We start from the raw sequence: 22191 nt of genomic DNA, 5'->3' as shown, positions 1-22191 counted from the left end.
ACAGCCATGGGCACCCACACCGAAGTCTCTCTTTGTTTAGGGAGCTAACATTGTTTCTCTCTTCCAGATTAGCTCTTCTTTAAGTAATGAGCCAGACCCCAGCTCTTTCAAATTGGGCACAAACACAATCATGTGCATTCACAGTGTAATCATGAAGAAATGGGCCTCCAGAAGTAGCGCTTGAGTTAGGAGCTAAATCAAGATGAAGTACCCTTCTTCTTTTTACTGACTACTTAGGTAGCTCGCCTGAGGATTATTTGATCCACTACAAATGTTCAGTTACAACTTTTATTTCAGGATATCAGTTGTTTTTCTAAGACAGTATGATCTCTAGAAACTGCATATGGAATATTTGTATTTCTATACTAACTCTTACATCACATCCCAAACTCCCAGATTGTTATTTTTATCTACATTTTAGCTCCACAGAATTTAGAGATGGAAAAAAATATATTATCCAGTACATTTCCTGCAAATGTGCCTTTGCTCCCTGAAGTGCCTTGAATAGGCATTTTTTTCTTTCCTCTTTAAACACACAGAAAACATAAGCCTTTCTAATGGAGAATGTTGATAAGTTTTCAGACTGTTCAGCGTTTTTGATGAGATTTCATTTTCCTGGGGCACATGGTTCACAACTGCTTTGTGCTTAATATCCATTTGGTCTGGGCAAGACATAACTTGCAGGTGAGAAGCTGTCCCCATCAAGCTCCAGGTTCCTGCCTTCCCAGTTGCTTGTGCTGGGACCAGTTTAGAGAAGGCAGCAGCTTTCTGCATCCCTGGGTTTCCTTCCCAGAATGATCACATCAGGTCCCATTCTTCTGGCATCAATGCACAGCAGCAAAGTGCCACAGAAAATGAGAAGCATCACAGGGCCCAGGGCTTAGAAACAGCCCTAGCGGACTTAGGATCCAGACCTTTACATCCCATTTAAAAGCATTTATCTGATAAACTTTTTGGTGCCAAGATCTACCCTTTTTCAGGCTTGCAATCTCTGAAAGGATGAAGGGGACACTTGAAGGTAGAAAAATATGGTGCTTTTGTTATGCACAAATAAGAAGAGCTACTTTTTTCTTAAAATCATCTTTCTTTTTAAGTTGAGAAATGCAGCAAGAATTAAGGCACACAATATCTGCTTGAGAACTGAGAGTGCTGATGTGCAGCATACTCTTATTTTTCATGCTTAAACTGCTGTAATTCTCTTTTAACTGGTCTTCCCACCAGGCAAATTTAACGCCTTCAAGCTGCACAAAACTATGCAGCTCATCTTCCCATTGGGAGTAAGCCAAATCTACATATTTTTTCTTCGTGGCAGTAAAGTTCTGCAGTGATTTCAAAATGTTATCACTCACATTTTTTAAAGCTCTCTGTGGTCTGTCTCCAGGACCTGCTGATAGCATATTCCCAACAGTTCAAGCAAGAAGAACCTCTCAAGTATCCTCAGACTTAATCAGAAAGACTTGTCAAAGCTTCCTCATTTGATGCACAGACACAGGAATATTTTTTAAACCACAGAATATTTGACAGCTGATTTCCTCTTTGCATTCCACTCTTAGATGAAAGGACTTTTTTCTTATTTTTATTTAGCCTTGGGTATTTTAACTTATAAGTGGCCTAACATATTTTTTAATGTGGTTTGAAATATACTTATGAGCTAAGAACCTCTCTGCCAACTTTTAGCCCAGATTAAATTTTTATGGTTTGGTGCAGTTTATAATGAAGACGTTGACACAACTTTAACTTGGTACCACAAATAAACCTCTCGCATACTTTCCCCTACAAAAGTGAATTTGAGGCTTACGAAAACATACTGTATTGAAAAATGTATGAAAATTCAGTCCTCTCTTTATTCAGAGGAAGAAGCAAACTGCAAACACTAGCACTGCAGTGCTCCTCACACTGCCTGAATAATCTGTTTTATCTCTGTTTTGGAAAGACCCACTATAGTTCTTTCATAAGAGATTAATTCCACCTCTGTGCCCAGTCTGTCTTTGGCTTCTGCATTGAGGCTTATGTGAAGACTGCCAAATGTAATGATGGGATTTTTTTGATGGCACAGACATCTGTCAACTAGAAATTAGGCTAGAACTACCATTCATTTCACATAGGCCACCCAAAGGTAATAACTCTCAGTTAGTATTGATTCGGAATACATTTGAACCCTTGACCTCTGAGATGAGAGTCCTCATACCAAATCCCAACCCACTTAGGTGTCTATTCAATCATTGGTAAAATGAGACAGCTTGACTATTTTTAACCATGATATTGATGACACGTGTAGTATAGGGGTATATTTTATGTGTAAACAGTGTATACAAATGTCTTAGAAATAGTGGAAACTTAAACTAAAGTCAGGAGCACTTAGAGTTTAAGCAACTACACCGTTACATTCAGTGCAAAGATCACTATGGTAGATGAAATTACTCCATTAATGTCTGTCTTTACCAAATGGGATTATCTTGTTTTAATCAAGTCAGTCTAAATAAATAAAGACCCACTCATCCTTGTGGATGGCTCTGAACCTTTGCAGAAGTCTACGTTTTCTTCAGTACTGAGGCTGGTTGAAGAGTTTTCTTTTTCCCCTCCTCATCACTTTTACTCCCACTTACCCACCACCACTGGTCCTTCTCTCTCCAGTTGCACTGACAGCTGTTCTTCAGGTTACATTACAAGTATAATTATCTAAACAATAATTAAAAAACACTACCTTAAAAAAAATATATTTTAAACCTCTCTTCCCCCCAATTACTTTTGTGTTCTGATTTAGCTTACATGGGGCAGGTGGGATGGTGATGGAATGGGTGATCAGTGAGAAAAGAAGGTGAAATTTCTTAAATGAAGAAGTTTCAGTTTGCCACTGAATAAAAGATGAACCTTTGAAAGAAAAAAAACACACACATGAACATCTTTGTTCTCGTATATGCCAGCTCCCGAGACAACTGTGACCCCATCTAAAGCAAATTAGGGGACAAAAGGTATGAACAGATGTTAAGTAAAGCCCCATGAAATCTGAAACTTCATTCCTTTAAGATTTACATGTTGAGACATTTTTGCACTAAATTATAACTTAATTTTCAAAAACGTAATTTTGAAGACAAAGGAAATGAAACAAAATAAAATTTAAAAAAATGCTTTTGGGAAGGCTGGAAAGACCCATTTTAGGGCGTTTGAATGTTTTATTCCAATCTTCACTTTTAAACCAGACCATAAAATTATTATAATTAAAAGAAACACCATGCTGATAATGTTCAGAAACACTTCAAAACACAATGTTTTGATACCACTGAAAGGATTCATTTACTGCCCCTCCTTCCCATTTTGTCATAATTGACATTTTCCCGCAGAGATTGTTTTGCTCTGAGGAAATACTATTCTCTGACAGGAAATGTTGCAGTGAAAAGTTCCTGACCATCTCTAACACCCAGAGGAAAAAGCCTATGAATATTAAGTTTCACTTGTCTTTTACTTCTCAGTTCACCTGCTCTTTTTTTTTTTTTTTTTTTAATTTGTTGTCCATAGTTATTTTTAAATAATTCATTCAATATTAAACAAGTACTTTGAGAAAAAAAAAGTGCTGCAATTTAATTTAATTACCATTACCTTTTTTCCAGTCCATTTCTGACTTTCATAATGTTGTATTTAAAAGTAATTATTCTAAGCAAGCTACCTGAATGCCCAGCTTCTCATTTTTTTTTAAATGAGAAATACAACAGCAGTAAGTAATATGTTCCATATCTCATGCAGTGTTCCCTGGCATGATTTTTTCTTATGTAAGTGGGTTAGGGGCTGAGCTCATGTGGTAACACTATTGACTAGAGAGAAGGCAAAATTCTGTGACACATGGCAATGTAATAGGAAATCAGATATTGCCCACTGTTTTTCTCCTTGTTTTGTAACTTGTAAAAGATACCAGAAAACAATCCTAACTCTGTGCAAATGTACATTAATACAGATGAGCAGAGTGTTGCTTGCATTGGCTCCATCACACCTGCTTGCTGCCTCACTGGCTGCCCTGGAATTTTACATATTCATGACTTCTTCCTCACATCCTCTTTGGCCATCTCTCCTGTCCTGCCAAGAGTCTTCTCATTCTTGAATAGAAAAGGCAACATATCTGTCAGCAAAAACTGACCGCTGACTCCAATAATCAAGGTCATTGCCTCATTTGAGCTGAGGACAACTTGCAATGACTACGTATCTGACTAGGGTATCTTAATTAAGGTCTGATGCACCACTCTTCAGGAAAAAAAAAAAAAAAAGAGATTTTACAAGCAGGTTAGTTAAACAGGTCTAATTCTAAACCATGCATAGTTCTAGGTTCACCAAAGCTGTTTGAGGTATGACTAGGCAGCAGAATTCAAATGAAGCTATTTCCCCAAGTGCCATTTTGATAGGTGAGGGTTAGCCCACAGGTGTGATCTATATATGGAGAGATTTGTCAGGAGAGTCAAGCTCTGAGGAATCTCTGAGTGCTCTTCCACAGTCACTTGTCCATGCACACAGCTAAACAGGCTAGGTACAGCTAGAACTGGTACAGTATTTTTAGTTCTACATTTCCCATGTGTTGTGCAGAGATCCAGACTTGATGAGGGAAGAATCATAGAATCGTAGAATCATAGAAAGGTTTGGGTTGGAAGGGACCTTTAAAGACCACCTCATCCAACCCCCCTGCCATGGCAGTGACATTTTTCACTAATCAGGTTGCTCAAAGCCCCATCCAACATGAGAGTCTATCACAGAGGACCACATTAAGGTCACAAAATCAGAAAATGCTGATTGCAGTGGTGGAGAAAAGGAAAAGAGGACATCAACAGTGCTGTTTCCTTGGAAGAGAGGTGCAAAGAAACTTGAGATGTTGCTTTTTTGTACTGCTTGGTCTTGAGTATGGACTTCCAAGATTTCTAGTATTGTTCAGTTGCCAGATCTAAGTAAACAAAAGGTAACTATTGTTTCAATATTATGCAGCTTATTTTCCAGAACAAATAAGCAAGTGGTTTCATACTGGTGTAACAATGGAGTGTTTCATCTTTGCCCTGGAGGAAACAGTCTTTGATTTGCCCAAATAAGCATTAGTTTTTTTCTTTCCTTTTTTTTTTTTTTTTTTTTTTTTTGGTATCTGAAAACATCTGAGGAAAGTCTTCACTGTTCAGGCTGATGTGGGAGGAAAAATGGGAGTATGGTAACTTGGATAAAGCAAAACCCCATGCACCTTAAGTGTAAATGAGGTTTCAGAGGTATGCAATGAAGTAATAAGAGCAACAAGAAAGTGTAGTGATGCCATGGAGCATAGAGATCTCTAGGCTAGCAGTAAATTTAAGCAGGTTAGTGGCCTGGATGGAGACAGTTAGGGTTTGTAGAGCTTAGCAGATAAATTAGCTTCAGTGTATATAATCTCTCCTTAAATAATTCATAAAATTCATAGGTAATGGACAGACCAAAAAACTCTTTTTTTTTTTTTTTTTTTTCTTCAGACAACACCCACCACATCTGCTTCTCTGGAAGTTTTTGAAAGATATTTACAACAGTTAGTACTGCCAATCAGCATGGGTTAATATAGCAATAATCTCTAACTTTCCTCTTACCTCTTGAGGCTGATTGTATCATATTTTTTTTTTAGATTGTATCTCTTTGCACTGGTCCCGTATCTCTGGAAAGACATAGGAAAGACTAAGGCATATAAACGTAGAGAAAACTTGCAGATAGGCCTTGTTTTCCAAATAGCCTTTAAATGATAGACATAAATAAGGATAATAGATATCTGATTTGTGGATGAAAACAAGAACTGCATTGACAAATCAGGCATTTAAATCCTATCATTTGCTTCTACAAAACATTGTGCCTGCATAATCGAGGTCCATTTAAAAGTCTGTTTCAAGAAATATGGTGATTATGAAGACATACATCAGAAAGTTATTGTAATACTTTTTTTTTTCTAATTAAAAAAAAAAAAAAACACAAACTTTTCAATAGATCTGTCTTTAAATGGGTTCTATGTAATACAGTTATCTTGGGCTGATTAATTCTAGGAAGGCTGCTAATAAACAAAATCCTGACTCTTAAGGTCTATAACGTGCACCAGTATTGGCAAAGATTTGTGCACTCTTAATTTCTAAAATCATCAGGTATCTGTGTGCACAAAATCTATGGGTTTTGTAGACAGTGACTGAAGGAAAGCTGTACACAAAAATGTTTTTGTAGGGCCCATTTCAGGAACGTTCCCAATAGACTAAATAAAGACTACCTATAATCAACTGCATTTGGTTCAATGAGACTAGAAATCTTTTTATCAGTTTTCTGTGCTCATTTAAGTTCTCCCATTCAGAACTGAAATTATGAAGTTTGCATTATAAAAGTATACACATGGCTTTTCATGTAGAAGTTACTCATGAAACTACTAAAATTAATGACTTGATTTACTTGTACCTATGTTTTCTTAATATAATTGGCCACAGAAATCACTTGAACTCTTGGAGTACAGAGAGACACCTTTCCTAATACAAAACCTTGGGTGAACCTCAGCTCCCAAAATAAAGGATCAGGTACTTCCCTGCACTTCCCTGCTCACCTCTATAATCCTTACAAAAATGCTGAAAGGTACTCAGCTAAACTTGGAAAAGCATAAGCTCTTTTACAACCTTCTGTTTTAAAGAATTACCCAGTTACTAAAGAGAAACATCTGCATACAGCTTTTTTTTTTTTTTTTTAAATTATGCTATTGAGCAACAAGCATAATACTGATAGCTAACTGATTTATTTAGTGCCATTTCCTCACTTCCGAGTGCTTCATTGATTTCAGATTACAGCACACACTGCACTCTTTACCCAAAATGCAGCCTTCTCTGGAGAGAAAACTGATCCACAAAGCACCAGAAAAAAAAAAAAAAAAAAAAAAAAGAAAGATACTGGAATAGGAAACTGGAGGGACTGGAGGGGAATAGGAGTGAGCGGGATTATTTGCCTGTTGGGAGCTCAAGGGTGGCTGTCACCAGCCCTGAGCAAAACAGCAACAAACAGGAATAAGCTTGAGTCATGGAGAGACAGAGCCCATGCTCGTTGTTCCCAGCTCCCACCTCACTGCATTTCAGCACAACTTCCAGTCCTGTGCACCCCTTCCTGGGTGGCTGGCAGGGGAAGCTGAGGCTGCCTTGCTCCCCAGATTTGTCTTGCCCCTTCTCTTCCATAACTAAGTGAAATGTAATGAAACTTGTGACCCTGTAGTTGCTAACATTACTGCAGGCTTTGTTGTGCAGTCATCTTGCATCCAATAAATAATAGGAGGAGAGGTGATTAGCATTAATTTCATACTCTTATCGGCTTCTTTAATGAATGACTGAAATTCTGCTATGGAGAAAGGTTAGGAAAACAGGCTTCTGCTCAACATTACCTGTCGCTCTGTAATTCACCATTCTAACAAGAAAGGCAGAGCTTTCCCATTAAAAACACATTGATAATTCTGTAATTTCACACAGGAGACAAATGGGCATAAAATATTGACACAAGCAAAAAAAAATATAGAAAACAGAATTTGACAGCAAATATTCCCGAGAAGGAGGGTGAATTGGAAGAAGAAACTCCAGAAGGGAAAATCATTCCAGACAGTACTCCCCTGCACCACGCTCTTCCTCAGATTTTCCCAAATTAGGTACAAACAGGAAAATGCTGTGATTTAGGAGGTGATACTGATAACTTTAATAAATCATCTCTTTACGGCTGAAGGCACAACTGTTATATTCCTTGTACAGCAAATAGCAGTTAGCTTTTGACCAAGTGTTGTCAGAGAACATCAAACCATCTGCCTGCCTTCACCATGCCTAGTTAACTTGAAACAGATATCCCAACAGTTACTAATAACATCTAATGAATGTCCTTCAGTTCATTTTTATGTCATATCTGTCAAAAGGAAAGATGATCAGAATAAATTTATAATGTATATACTTGTAAGAAACATTCTATGCATATGTGTGAGTGTGTCTGGGTGCATGTGTGCATACCTAACACAGGTTATGCATTTTGGCATACCTGTAAGACCAGGAAGAGATAAAAGAAAACCAAAAAAGATATAATTTACTTTTGTTTGCAATGGTATTTACTCGACTCCTAGCTAATTTGTGAACATAATTCAATAAGCATGTTGAATGCTTATTGAAAAAATAAGCATGTTGAAAAAAGTAAAATCAATGCCTGCATTTTGTGCCTGAATAAAGAAAAATTCAGTGACAAATAGTCACACGCTGATTTTCAGGAAACAAACAAACAAACAAACAAACAAAAAACAACACCACCACTACCATCAAACAAACAAACAAACAAGAAACAACATGAAAACTAGACCAAGCTGGAATGATCCAGATCACTGTTTTCCCTTCGAATGAAAACCAAAAATTTAGCAGAGAGCATTGTGCTGTGCTATAATTAATATGAGACTAAGCAAAGCCAATATTGCACTTGTTTCAGTATTGGATTGCTTTTTATGGAGAATGATTAAAAGGTTCCTTCTAATGCACAACTCTCTTCACTCCAAATGATTGTCTAAGATCGGTAAAATGATCTCCACCAATGCTTGTATCACTTTTTCTCTGTTTTGAGTATTTCTGGCAAATGACATTTTGTTTGCAACACCCAGCGTACTGTGAGAGAAACAAGAAGTAGGAGAAAGCTTTAATTCTACCTCATCTTAAATCCTGTGGGTGTAAATTGTATGGTAAATGAGTCAAATATGGCTGTGACTTGGCAAAGGCAGAAACATCTTTCAAATTGCAGAAGCAAGCATGGTAGTTTATCTTTTTTTTTTTTTTTTCCTTCCCATTATCTATAGGCAATGTTCACAAATAATTGCCCTAATTTACCTTAATTGAAGGTACAACTACTGCACCTTACTGTAGCAGGAGGCACAGATACTTTTTCTGGCTGTAATTATTTGTAAAAGGACAAAACTTCAGATAAACCATCATTTGCACAGATCAGAGCAGCCTGGATTGTCAAAACCACCTAAATTCAAAAAAAAAAAAAAAAAAAAAAAAAAAGTCTTACTACATATATTCTGCTGGGAAGAATGACTATTTTTACTGTATTAGACAGCATTTGTTTAGGCTTCCATCCTCATCAGTCTGACTACTGATGCATGTAAGCTGCTACACATTGCTTTAGTCTTTTCAGGCTCAAAGAAACTTGGTTAGAAGGTAAGATTAAATCTACAGAAGAGCTTCCGTCTTGAAGGCCTCCTCTGCAAGACACATGGACTTAAATAGCAACAAGGGAGATTAAAGTTAGATGCTATGAAAACATTTCTAGCAGCAAGGATTGGAACTGATTTTTATGGGGGAGGAACCATCAACAATGGAGGTTTTTAAGATATCAGACAGACATCTGCTAGGGATGACTGAGGCATTGCTGCTCTTGTCTCGGGATGGACAGATGTACAACAGAACTTTTTGGGATTTCTTTCAGCCCAATTTTCTCCGATTCTTTTGCATTAAAACAGCACCACATCAACAGGAAAAAATCACACAGAAGACTGATAAACATTAAGGGGAAACATCTCACAGGAGTTCATTATGCACCTCACTAACCACTTTAATTATGCATTAATTTATTATTGATGAAAAAATCGGTACTATATCTCAGCATCTTTTCTGACAGGGAGGGCTATATAAAATGCCTCCAAGCCTAAAATAAATGACAATACTAGAACTTTTTTGTTTTTTCTCAGCAAAGATAAAGCATCTCATCATTATCAATTAAAGAACTAGGGAAGTCTTTGAAAAGAGGACTTGTTTGCTTAAAGTACGTGAAGGTCATATTCACCCTGTAATACTCGATGAAGAATAGTCATTTGTTATTTTTAAGCAGGCTGTCATTTAGCCATTATGAAGATGAATAACATTTGTTATTACCTAATAATCCTCCTGTTGATTACAGAGAAAGACACTTGCAGACACCTTATGTGCCTTGCTTAGGTTTCGTAGATTATTAATGTATTTTGATTAAACTTTGTAAACAAAAAATTATGATCCCAGTTCTCTGGATATAGGGACTGACATGTAATGCAAGATACAAGAACATGTCCAGTCCCTTGCATTTTGTTCTGCCTATGTTATTGGCCTAATACTCATGTAACACAGTAAAAACAAAGTTCATTTTTTAATATCAAACAGATTGTCAATGGATCATATGCTGCTCTATTAAGGTTAGTTTTTGGATGCCTGCCTTCCCGAAGAGAGTTAATGAAGCTATAAGTTACCTGTGTGGCTTCATTTGGAGTCAGGCCTAATTATCTGGATCATGGCCACATTTTGGAAAGTCCGAGCCTCATTTCCAAAGCAGATGGAGTCACTCAGGAATGACTTCATTTGTATTAATTTGTTACACTGTCTTCTGCTATTCATCTCAGGGAATGTTGCTGCCTTTGCAGTCCAGCAGGAACAGAATTTAAAAGTTTCGATTTGGGAATTTTTATTTTATTTCTTAAAATAAATCCATTATCTTCACAATTATCAGTGGTGAAGCACAACGGCAATTAAGCAGGGTCCAACCTGTGGCCATCAGATGCTGCAAGACTGTTATCATGTCACCAGAGATTTAGGAGTCTTTCACTTCTAGGAACAAGTGAAGTGACGAAAACAGTGACCCAACAGCTTTATCAGGACAACTTACAGAGCAATTGTGACTGGGCTTCATAAGCAGAACATAAGCAGAAGGTTTTTGATGTCAACTGTACCACAGCAAGAAAATCAAAAGAAAAAAAAAAAAAGAGAGAGAGAGAGAGATGGTGAAGAGCTTAGGAAAGAGGGTAGTTTTACTGACATTTTAGTATATTTGTCTAAGAGAAAGGTTAAATTATTCCAGTAGGGAAATTATACCAGGATTTCTGATTTGATACAGTTGTTTATGCACTGAGCAGTGGAATTACATGAAATAGAGATTGGATGACTCCAAAGTCATTGCACTGCATTTCTAAGGTTAGGAGCATAATGCAGACTAAAGCCAGGGGAGTTTAAAGGTGCCTGTGGTACAATTACTGTGCTGTATCATAGCTGACATAGCCTGGCCTGTCCCCCTATTAAATGAGGGCAATACTCAGCACCGTTAATCCTTGAAATACTTTGCCAATAAGTGTTACTATTACCATTTTGTACAATTTGTAAAGAGCAAAAGGAGCAAGGACAAATGAAAGCAGAGTATCACATGGAAAAACAGAGACTCTTTTGATATCATATCACCACATCTTTATCACAGCACCTCTGTCTAATCAAATTATTATCCGCCAGTTATTTTCCGCAGAGAGCATAAGTGCCAGTCTATTTTCCTTAAGCTTAAAAAGTGGACACGTAGATTAATATGTGGTAAATTGCAGGCAAATAGTTCATTTTGGTTTTCTCTCCCTCTGGCATTGTGGCAGCAACTTTTACTGATTACGTGTGGTTGAGGACCTGGGGTACCTGTGATGCTCCCAGGAACCACCTGAGTGATCCTCATACCACAGGGCTACTTCAGTGGCTGAGCTAAGGTGTGAAGGAGGAACTGAACCAAGCAAAAGAAAAATATTTGAGGCTTCCAAGTTTGTCACTTCCAGGCTCTTTTGAAGTCCTGGGGGCAGGGAGAGGGATGGCAGGACTGAGGCTGCCCTAAGTATGCTCCCTTGCATGATACCTGGGGATAGCAAAGGCAGGAGCAGAGGAAGAACATCCTCTTCATTGTGAGGAATGCTGATAGAAAGAAAAGATAGTTTCTTACAGGAGGCTAACAATTTCACTGATTAAAATGTACATGCTGACTATGACACAGTAATATGATGCAAAGGAGGCCTGAGGGTAGGATCCAAAATGATGGAATCATGTGGGGTGGGAAGAGGAAAGAGGAAAGAGGCACTTGCAGGGAAATTGAGCCCCAAAGTTGTTGCAGGCTCATTTATGTCTCCAGGAAAGGTCAGTTGTCATTTCTACTCCCTTATATCATAAACATCCTGTGCCTATTGGCACCAAGTACCTCCTGCAGGTTTTTAATCACACAGAAACAGAGCTACAAGCCTCCAGCTCTTTGTGTTTGCACATCAATAATATTATTCATGTCTCCTGACTATCAAGGCAAAAAGCAGAGGGCATTCCTTTGGTCTGGCATATTCTTTCCAAAATGAAATATTAAAGCTTTAATTTACATAGGAAGAAAAAATCAGCCATATGTCTTTTCCTGTTTCTGACATGATTAATTATACACACACACTTCAAATTGTTGACTATTGCAAGTACAAGGAATAAGACATTTCAAAATGTTCAGAAGTACCCTAGTATGTCGAAGAAAAAAAAAAAAAGTTTCTGACCTGAACAGTAGCCAGGCCAAAGAGTAGAAAATGCTAATGCATGTTAATCAGTTATTTTCCCATTTTCCCTGTGTGTAGCAATAAAGGCCAGATTCCTCAGCTGAAGTCAACAAGCGTTAGACATGTTTTTAAACCCTGATTTAAAGACATGGAAGTAGTAAAAGAAACAAAGGAAATGTTAGGTGATTAAATGAGGAATAGATTATTGCAAGTATAAGGTCATATATCCTGAAGGCTGCTAAAAATACCAAACCTGTAGCAGTAAACACTATTCTGAAATATTTCTGGACTGTCCATCAGAAGGAGTATGGATGGAATTTGACAGAAAAACAAACAAACAAACAAACAAACAAAAAACAACAAGAGATTAAATTATGGTAAGCTCCACTTTGACTGCCTGAATGAGGCTGACCCAGTACAAGAAGATAGCTACAACCTTCTCCAAAGAAACTAAGCCTACCTTTCTAAAGTACTGGAATTTATTTTGTGTTCTTTTGGGTCACTTTCTTGGTGTTCTTTTTTATTTTATGAATTGATATGTTGATGTCTAAGGCACTTCCCAAAGGACAACAACTTCATTTTACTGAGTACTACATGACCTCGGATACTACATAGCCACTACTTATTTAAAGGATGAGGCCTTGATCCTGCAAAGGATTTAGATAAGTATTTCTGTCATGTGTGTGGATGCACTGGCCAAGGGACTGATGCCTAAATAAACATAAGATAATATCTGAAAAGAGTTTAGAGTATACTTGATTCTAGAATCAAAGGGATAAATAACAGCAATAGTAATATGAAGACATAAGTTTCATAAAGTTTTAGTAAAATTAATAAAATAAGCATCTTGAACTCTTTCATATTGCTTTTCTTTTTATTTGGGTCACAATAACGGATTCTTAGTGGGAGAAACAAGGTAGAGGAATTAGAAAACTTCTGTTTTAAAATGTATCAGAAATTATTTTCAATACTGGGCTGACTTTTTAGGATTTTGATGTGGCCAGATATGTGAAACTTAATTTTGCATTTTAGAGTTCATTAACAACTGCAAACAGGTCAATCGGTATCTGAACCAGAACTTCAAACTTGTTTGCACTTAAGTTACCTCATGTAGAGCCTGTCCATACAATGACAAAGTTTGCTTTGCCATGAAAAGGTTTGTTGACTCATTTCCAATTTTTCAGAGCCAAAATATATGTGAATGAAAGACTGAATTGGGCATTTAAAGCAATATCTGTTTCAACATTTTCTTAATAATACATTCTAGTTGTTGGTTCAAAATGTCAAGTTAAAATTTAAGATAATTTATGTTAAACGACAGCCAAACATAAAAAGAGCTTCAAAATAGTCAAAACCAACCCAAACATGTCACAACATCAAAAGAAATAATTTTAATTCAGTTTTTAAAATGTTGATTAGAATTTATTTATAGATGCTGTTTTGTTTTGTTTTGTTTCTTTTTTTTTTTTTTTTTTTCATGTTTTGTAGAGAGGCATGAAAGGAAGCATTTCCTCAAAGCAGAACTGCCTCACTCAGTTCAGCCTGCAGGAGACACTCATTCTGCCACTGGACAAAGCAGGTTTCTATTTCATGTGGACATGAAATAGTTCAATATTTTTTCTTTTCCAAATGAATAATGGGACACAGTTATTGAGGGGTGTGAAAGCAGATTTTATTAGCTAACAGTTTTTATTTGGAGGCAAAAATCATCTAATCTCCACCTAGATATTAGGAGTTCCTTGTAATAGATTTTCTCCAAACCTCTCAAAGCAGAATTGAGGAACGTGGATCAGGTAACAGGAGAGTGGGAGTAAAATCTTTCATAAACGTGACCTCTGGTGTCAAAGAAGACTGAGGATGGCAGTATTTCAGCTATCATATTATACTGTGATATGAAACTCCTCATATTGCTACATTGGTTGTGTATTGATTTTAAAGGAAGATTGCTTATTAAAGTTATGAAGTTCAGCAGAAATTGGACTGGCTCTATTTTGACTGGGAAGGGAGTCTGGAGAACTTATTTTGGACTTTTTTTTTTTTTTTTTTTCCTTGGTTACATGACTTTGGAAAAAAAAAAGAAAAAAGAAAAAAAATGTACTTGACTAATTTTGTATTTCCAGTACCCAGTACAGACATAACCTGCATTTAGGACTTGCTACCCAGTTTATTAGAGCTCTTTATTGTGTTCCTTGTGTTCCTTCTGGCAGTCCCTGCACAGATTACTCTGTCCCTCAGAGCATGAGCACATAAACAGTTATTTGAAGTTTGTCACAACTGAAGGAGTGAGATGAAAAGGGTAAGAAGAGAGGCGGTGGCATGACCTTCCTAAAACAAATATGCTGATGCTGAACTAGAAACTCCCTCATTTGCTACAGGAAGACTCTGGGCAGTCCCCCTCCTGCTGGCGGTACTTCCAGCTGCCCTTCTGCACCCAGCCCAGTTTCTGCCAGGGAGGATCTGTGGCAAATGCCAGATCAGCTGTTGGTGCATGGAGATGCTCTGAGTGGGCAATGATTTCCTGCAGGGTGTGGGTGGGAACAACCACCTTATTATTATTATTTTTTTCCTTTCCAAATCAGTTGCTGGTTGCACTCAAAAGGCAAAATTAACATCTGTACCCCCATCATCACAAGTAATTTTAGTGCATGATCAATCGTGTGTGTGCACGGCAAAAGTGAGATACTTCCATCTGGAAGGCACATATCCATCTAAGCGTGGTGTTGAGTCCAACCCTACTGAGCAGACTGAGGTCTAGTGTCTCATTAGCACAGTTACATGCATTTTTAACTGACTTGGAGAACAGCTGGGTATTTTTTCCAGCTCTTGGGTGTCTGAATTACTTTTGAAAATATGTTCTCAGTTCTCATATTCTTTTGAAAACTGAACCCATTATGCTCATTGTGCATAAGGAAAATGGACAGAAAAAAAAAATATTCCAAGTTAAAATCTGTGTGTTCCCAGTAAAATCTGTGTTGCCCTGTTTGGGGTTTGTATCTCAGTTGTGTACAAAAATCTCTGAAACAGCATAGAATCGGCCATATCTAAGTTTTTGGTGTGCTGCTTTTATATACATGAATTCTTGGAGATCTGTTTCTGAAGTTCATGGGTAACATGATTATTTGTGGACACTTGCTGAGGTGCCTAGTGACTGTCACGTTTGCAGAAAAAGGGTATAGCTCAGACACATTTTAATTTTTACTCGTCATCTGTTCACCTGAAAATTTAGAGGGGGAAAATGCAGGTTGGGAAAAAAGACCTATAATTTTAGAAGCTACTCCAGGGAAAAAGAAATTGGTTCCCCTAATTTTGTATGAAATTAGCATTCCATAGAAAACAAGACAGAGAATATGTGTTAAATAGCCTTTTAGTGTGTGGGTTGGTTTCTGTTTTGCTTTGTTTTGTTTGGAATTGGAGCTCTTTCTTTAATGTTGTATCACCAAAGGGTGATAGAGGAAAACAAACAAACAAACAAACAAACAAACAAAAACAAAAACCAAAAAACAAACCATATTAAATTCAATGAATATTGCCTGAATGATATAGATACATAGATGTACACAGTTCATATGCACTGTTACAAGAGAAGCTGTAGGAGAATCAGGTACTGTATTATATGGCAAGGTCCTTCCAAATAACTAGGAAACAACATAAAAAGCCCCTCATTCATACTTATTTGGCAGTCCTTCGTTCATCTTTCTTCATGCTACTTTCACACACAAAGCTACTTGGGCATTCATGATGAATGGGGACTAAACTGATTCTGTATAGCACCTTTTCAGGCATATCCTAATTGCTTAAAGATGCAGAGTAGCGTTGCAGTAGATCTAAGTGCCAAGTGTTGTATTTACTGTGGGAGCACTCCGTAAATACGTGCTAGTTTGTCAGCACATCACAACACGGCTCTTTCTTGAAACTGCTTACATGATTATTTGTTATGCTGTGTTTTTATCAGGGCATGGTACAATTGTTTGCACAGTTCTACATAACCTATAAGAAGTCAAGAAACAGCAAAAAGATACAAAAATACCCAGCTAGTCTAAAATGACAAGAAATATAGCTACCAGACCAGATTAAATCTCTCCCATCCAGTCTCTGGCCTTGGAAAGCACCTAGTACTAGGTGCTTCAGGAGAAGGTACATGACATATGTGGCTTAACATGCTCACAGCTCAGCTTGCTTCCTACCTACCTGCGTTAGCTTGAAGTTGGCACATGCCCTGAAGCATGAGATTGTATTTCCCTAATTTAATGTTATCCTACCTAATATTGGATTATCAGTTTTTAAAACCTCAGGGGAAATTTTGGCTTTCAGAACTCTACAGCAAATAGTTGTCTTGGTTCAGCAAACATTAGGCACCGCAGAGATTAAATGGTGTTTGGGATTCTGACAGGCGAACTCTGGTGAATGGAGCTGCAGTGGCTTGCAGGGTTATTACCAGACTCTGCGAGGGGCTCCTGCCCTACAGCTGCCTCAGATGTGTACTGGGGTGTCACCTGCATCCCTTCACTGGATGCTTTCTCAGCACAAACTTCACTAAAAAAATCATGGTCTTTTGATCTATTAGGCTGGACTGTGATGTGAACCCTTCTGCAGATTCCTTTACCAGGAGTGTAACGTGTCATGGGAGGAGGGTAAGAGAGGAGAGGGTAACATCTCACTCTACCTCCTGGAGCTCACCTGTAGGAACTCTCCAGCTTCTCTAGCTCAGCATGCTTAACAAGGAAGATCCCAATCCAAAAACCAAATTTCAGATGTCATTAAAGTTTGCAAGTCACAACATCAAAGCAAAAGACTGGCAATTTTTGGCCACTGTATTGCCTGTATGGCATAGAAGTGCAGGGGGCAACTGTTGTTATGGATGCACTGCGTCAAGTTACAGCAAGACTGGAATAGAAATAGCCATGAAATGTCATTCCCTGCTCACCCAACAGCCAGTGGTCTCTCCACCATCTCCCATTTTCACAGCCCAGTTTTTGGTCCCCATGTTGCCTGACCCAGTTGTATCTCCTGCGTGTGCAAGCTTCTGACCCTTGTTGCTCTTTTTTTTTTTTTTTTTTTTTTTTTAATCAAGAAAATCTAAGGCTTACATAGATCACTAAATATTACTTTCACCTTGTTAGTTAGGTGCTCCATTCCTTCTGTATTTTACACAATTTGGCCTCTGTTTATGGCATGTGAGTACTGGTAATTCCCTTGACAGAGATCCATGTGCAGTGTTTTGGGTGTTTTCTACCCATGGTCTATAATGGAGTTTTCTCCAGCTGGCTATTGCACACAGACTGTCTGCCAAGCAGGTTTCAACCACCTGAAAGCCATATTGACTTTATTACAAACAAAATCTCTTGGATATAATGCTTTCCATCAACTACAGGCAGGCTTTTCTGGAAGAGGAAAGTGGATTTTGAGACCGTATCCTGTTGGAGCTACAGGCATTAATCTGCCAAGCCATCCCATAGCACAACTGTGGTGGTTATGCTGCCTGTGGTTACTTCCTCTGACACGTACATTTTACTAGTTGTATCCTTGCTTCAGGATTAAGGAATTCTGCAATGTAGGAAGTAAAATAGGTGGCCCTAGAGAATACAATATCTATCAGTCTCTCTTTTATATTGCTTGGAAGTATGTTAGTCACACTGCAGGAAGCACGTGCAAGATTTGCCCTTCCTTGGGTAACTTACAACTTCACTGAAGAGCAGAACAAATAAATACGGGTAAAGGAAGAGGTGGAATACAAGAGGAAAGATACAGTCTAGAAAAAGAGAGATAAATATTTCATAACTGTAGGCTGGAACTGTTCCTGCTATCAGCTGGTGGAGATTTATAGATAAGATCATGAAAACATAGGAAGTATCTTACTGGTCAGATCAATGGTCCATTTAGCCCCGGATTCTGTTCCAGCCAAGGGAATACACGGTGCTATTTAGAGAAAGGACATAAGCTTGGCCACTCTCTGCAGTCTATATAAAACCACAGGGGACAACAGTGTGCCTCCAGTCTGACCTACATGACATAAAACTAGAGAGCTTCACTGAATTAATTTCTCTTTGAACTAGACGAAGACGTCATGCACCTCAGTGACACTCTGCCACTTAACACCAGCTGTGGATTTTCTCAGAGATCTTTGTGGCTTTGTTTTCCTGTTGTTTAATGTGTTTGAAATGTTAATATGCTCCTTTTTTTTTTTTTTTTTTTTTTAATAAGTCATCATCACCAGAATCAGCACTATTTTTTCTTGCTTTGCTAGCTCTCACAACCAAGCAGTTCAAAGAACAGAAAGAGCTATTATAAGACGCCACGTATCAAATGACAGAGGCTCCTTAGTAGCAAAAGTTGGGGGATAGGGAAAGGCACATCCTTCCCAAGTTTGGAACATTATATGTTTACAACCCAGTGTCCGTCCCACTCCTAGCACCATGGGTTGAAGTCACTCTCACTTATCAGTTTGGAAGAGGGGTGCTTCACCCATGCTTCTTGTGTGCCCAGTTTTTACATAATGCCTATTTCAATTTTTTGAATCTGTAAGATTGTCTGTGCCTGTGTGTATACATCCATCCATATATATACATATGTATATATTAATCAGTGTTTTATGCCAACAGATACTTACATGTAAATACACGGTGGTTCGCCAACAAAAGCACATAATGTTCCATCTTAAGGGAAGCTTTCTGCTTCTACTAACCCCACAGAAAAGGGCTATGCATTTCTTAAACAACCCTGAGAACTGCGTGCCAGCAATGTAACCAGTTTGATGTAACCTGGCTTAGTGCTGCTGAGGTAAATGAAGCCTGCTGAATAATGGCAGCTTGGGCACTGCAGACATAGCAAATGAAGTGTTACACACAAATGCACAGTGCACAGAAGCATTGCAATCCCTGTACAAAAGGGTAATAAGCATCTGCAAGGCTTTTCTGCAGATATTTGTGATTACCTCGTGGAAACTCTTCACCCCGCAGTTTCAGTTTGCCGAATTTCTCTAAGTTTTCTCTCTTTCTTTTCTCATTCCATACTGAACATGGTTACTGGACAGAAAGAAGACCATTTTCAATGAAACTCCTCATCAAACTGTGAAGCAAGTGAGAGGTAATGTAACCTTTGCTCTCTTGGTGACTTGCTACATAGCATAAACATCTCAGGAAATATTATTTTGTCCTCAAGAAAGTAAATCATGCAGCATGAGAAACAGCTATAATATTTCAGCACTGTCATGATTTACTAGATGCAAACTCGAAATATTTATAGTTTCCTTGATGGGTTTACATTTCTTTTCTTGATGCTAGGGGAAAAGCTTACTGTAAATAATATAATTTAAACTGCTCAGATATATCCAAATACGATTGCTCAGAATTTCCAACATTCTTTGCATCCTGCAAAGATGCTTTGATTTACACTTTGACATGGAGGGATATATTTCCAAACCGCGCAGTATGTTAGGTTCACTGTTGTTAGATTTTTAATTTGCATTTTTTCAACGCGTTTACTGTAAAAATGTCTATGTATTTATTTATTTTGAATATGGAAATATTGAAGTGCTTAGAGGCCATGCAATGCATAAAGCTATCACGTTATTATTTGTACACAACACTGTCAGGGTTTCCTGCCTATGCAGAAACCACTGGCATACTAAGCTTTGAGCAGATACTTAAGTAAGTTCCTAATGGAATATCAGGGCTCCTACCCTCCAGCAAGGCCATGACAGAGGTGGGGAGAGGGGCTGCTGCATGGAGCACCCCACGGATGCCCCCGAGCACTGTGAGTGGCTGCGCCCCTCTCTCTGCCACGCAGAGCATCTCAAAGCCCACAGCATCAGCCAGTCAATGAAAACTAAGATTCAAGTGCCGAAGTGTCTTTCTAAGTCGTGGGCAACCCAGACTTTCTCCTTTCTTTTCTAGACAGTTTACTTAGAAATGTGCATATTTGGAGTAGCTGTACCTTTTTTTTTATTATTATTATTTTTTTTTGGTGTTATTTTGTAAGGTAGCAACCCTTACATGAAGCCCTGCTATTAATTTTGCAGTTCATGTCATCCCTGTATTTATAGTTGCTGAATCTGGAACATTTCATCATTCTGATTTTAGCCGTCTGTTCAAAACAAAATAGATGTTGCGGGCTTTGGCTCAGGGTTTACATAATCTCTGCTAGCTGTGGAAAAACTGCTCTGACTTTGGGGTTTGCATCTTTGCAGCTGTCTCCCTCACAGGGAGGGTATACCCAATTATTAGCTCGGGCCTGTTGCAAGGCTGCAATGTATCATCTGGGTTGCAGTGCCATGGTCCCTTGGAGCTCAGCATTACATGTCGAGTCCTTGTGGAAACCCATTAATAACCAGGAGGGCTTATTCACAAGCCAGGCTGGCGCATTTTAACTCAGTTTTTCCCATGCGGTGGCTGTGGAGACGTTCCAGTCACGCGATGGATCTACAAAGAGCAAGGCTGTAAAAAGCAGTTGGGCTGCAAGCTCCAAACACAAATGCTGCAATCTGTTGCTCACTGGTAGGTCTGCACATGGGTGGCATCCTCAGGCACAGCCCCGCTGCACGCAGTGGTGTGACAGGAGATGAGAAGGAGACCACGAGAACAAGCTCTTGGCTCCTGTGGTCCACCTGGACCAAAAGGGGGTTTCCCAGCAGAAGCTGCTGGCAGTGCAGTGGGAAACCACTGCTGGAGCTGGTCCTGCTTTTAAACTGATGGTTATTTGTGGCCAAATGTCTTCTCTGTCGACCAGAGCACAATAAAACTTCTCTAATGAGAATATATTAATGCTAGCAAATTCCCATCTAGTCAGTCATGCTCATAAATTGGCTATTAGCTTTTTATTTAGGTTTGATTTTTTTTAAATAAATAAAATGAAATATCCCCGTCTAAAACTCAGGGCACAGACAAGCAAGATGTTGTAATAGGTGCGCTGATGTTCTTACTGCAAGTCTCCTGGCATACCAACACTAAAGCCTTTCCTCGCAACTCAGTTATTTCCATTCACTCCATCTGCGGAGAGAGGCAAGAGAAATAGGCGAGCTTAAGCACATTTGGAAAATCAGAAATTTTGAGCTCTGTCAGCTCAGGGTTGGGGGAGTGAATCTCCGAAGACGCGCTGCAGATAATGCCCTCCCCCGTCTGTCCCAGCTCTCTGTTTAAATCTTGGGCCGTCAGATACAGCAGCTCTGCTGATTTTGTTTCCAACAGCAGCAGAGGAAAGCCAAGAGAGGGAAGGTCCCTGAGACGTCCGAGGCTCAGGAAGGCTGGAGCTGTATATGCATTTATTTGCTGCATGGAAGGCTGCTCAGCCCAGAAACAAAATGGAAGGCAAAGCAAGATCCCCATCTCATGACAGCTTTATTACTTTTCTCCCCCCGAGGCATTACAACACTTATTGCAGCATTTTTGGGAGACTTTGAAGTTCCTTTACTTCTAATTGCAGAACTCATGTCATTTGGGGAATTTGAAAATAACCTCTTTTCATCTTTTCCAACAGTCAAATGTTACATGCTAACGTTTTATTCCGCACATTAAGAATTCACAGATACAGAAATGACTGGCATTTCGTTCCACATCTTGTCTCAATTTTCTCAGCTTACAAATGCCTATTCTAACCCAGCAGAGGTGCGTTCCCAAAGTGCCCTTTGGAGTTAAACCTCTCCCGCGGTAGCCTCTCAGCCCCAAAATGCATCCCTGTTTCTGGACCCATTCCTCCTGACCTCAGCACCTATCTGTGGTCCCTGTGCCAGGCTCTTGTGGGAACACACATGGATGAGCTCAGGGAAAATGCCTGCTGCCACCATCTCCATGCAGAGCTTGCCACTGTACAAAGCACAGACCAGATCGTGATGACATCCCTGAGGCAGGGACTCTGCCTTCAACTGAGTTTGGGCTGTATCAGAG

The sequence above is a fragment of the Netta rufina genome, assembly GCF_964035555.1.
Source record: "Netta rufina genome assembly, chromosome: 2".
Lineage (NCBI taxonomy): Eukaryota > Metazoa > Chordata > Aves > Anseriformes > Anatidae > Netta > Netta rufina.
This window is presented reverse-complemented; position numbering follows the sequence as displayed.